A 1,674-nucleotide genomic window follows, 5' to 3' on the forward strand; every position below is an offset into this window, starting at 1 on the left:
AAGTCGGTGGGGCAGCGTCGACGCGACAGGGAGATGGGGACGGGGCGCCGTGCCCGGTCCAGATCGGGCAGAGGGGGGGCGAGGAGCGAGGGGAGTGAGGGTTTCATCCCCGATCCAGAACGTGGAGGGGAGTGGGGAACGAGGAGGAGAGTGGGCGTCGTGGGGTGGCGGCGGGTGAGGGAGACGAGGGGAGAGGTAGGGATTTGTGCGGGGGAGTGGGGTGGCCGGGCTAGGGTTCGGTCGCCCCAGGGGGGTGTTGTAGGTGCCAGCTGGGCCGGCCTGGTTGGCCCGATGGCCAACTGGGCCGAGGCCTAGTGGGGTGTCCCCCTTTTTTTTTGTATATTCTTTTCTGTTTTTATTTTATTTTACTTTTCTGTTTTCTATTATAGTTTTTAATAGTTTTCAGTTTTGTAAATTTATAAGACCAGTACCTAAAGGGAGGTTGTAAATTAGCCCGCTTCCATAATATATTTTGGAATTTTTAAAATATTTAGTTCGCATTTTTATAAATTTCAAAAGGGCATTTATAATAGGTTTAGCTGCTGTTTTAATTATTTTAGTGCATTGGAATAATTTATAGAAGTTTTGTTTCTTCACCATAATTATCTATGCAATATTTGACACGGTCCGAACAATTTTGTTTTAAAGTTTGAAAACTTTGTTTGTTTACTCGATTTTTGAATTTGAAATTCGAACTAGGTTCCGAACTAACGCGAGTTTATCCACAGTAACCGAGGTGACGTGGCATCATTAGCGGGGATTACTGTAGCTTAATTACCCGGGCGTCACACAATCAGATCTAACTGGCCATTGATGTTACTAAAGGAGGAATAGCTTCAGGTTATGAAGAGCACTGAACCCTAATGGCAGATCTGGGGTGAGGAGAAAGAAACTTACTGGTACAGAAGGCAGCAGCGAAGGGTCATCGTGTGTCTCTGGTAACGGTCAGGTTGATGCAGCGGCCTTTGTCGAAGCAGAGGTGAAGCTCGGTGACGGCGGCGGCGCTCAGGAGCAGAGGTGTCGCGAGGAGGAAGAAGAAGCGAAGGAGACGAAGGGGAAAAATGATAAGGACCCGTGGCCCTATTTATAAGGCGAAGCGATAAAGCGACAAGTGTGGGAATCGAGGAGCTCAAAATGGATAGTTAATAATGGTGTCGCCTCGATGACTGGATATGCATTAATGAAGGTAATCTTCAGCTTCAACGGATAGATGATGTTAGGGCGGTTTATCATGATCCTCGAGTATGATGTCACGGGGTTTACAAGATCAAGGTGAAGATGCAAAGGAGGAGTTTTTCTAAGTATTGAAGATTGACATGAACAAGTTCAAACCAATCTGGGGCCTAATGTTGGGGATATTACTGCTGGGCGTAAACCGGCCAGGAGTAGCCGGATTAACTTTATAAAGATTAGAAGCCCATGAAGACGTAAGAATGATGGCGCTTTATGGAGGCCCAAGGCCCAAAGGCGAGTTAAGGCATGTAGATGTAAACCGACCTTATTATGTAACTTGCATTGTAAGATAGGAAGTATAGAGACCGAACCAGACACGTTTATGATCCGGCTTCGGGACTCTGTAAACCGGCGGGAGTCAAACTATGTATATAAAGGGATGACCCGGCAGCGGTTTAGGGACAACACACAACAACTCGAGAGCCAGTCAAAGCGGATTCG

The sequence above is a fragment of the Triticum dicoccoides genome, chromosome 7A, assembly GCF_002162155.2.
Source record: "Triticum dicoccoides isolate Atlit2015 ecotype Zavitan chromosome 7A, WEW_v2.0, whole genome shotgun sequence".
Classification (NCBI taxonomy): domain Eukaryota; kingdom Viridiplantae; phylum Streptophyta; class Magnoliopsida; order Poales; family Poaceae; genus Triticum; species Triticum dicoccoides.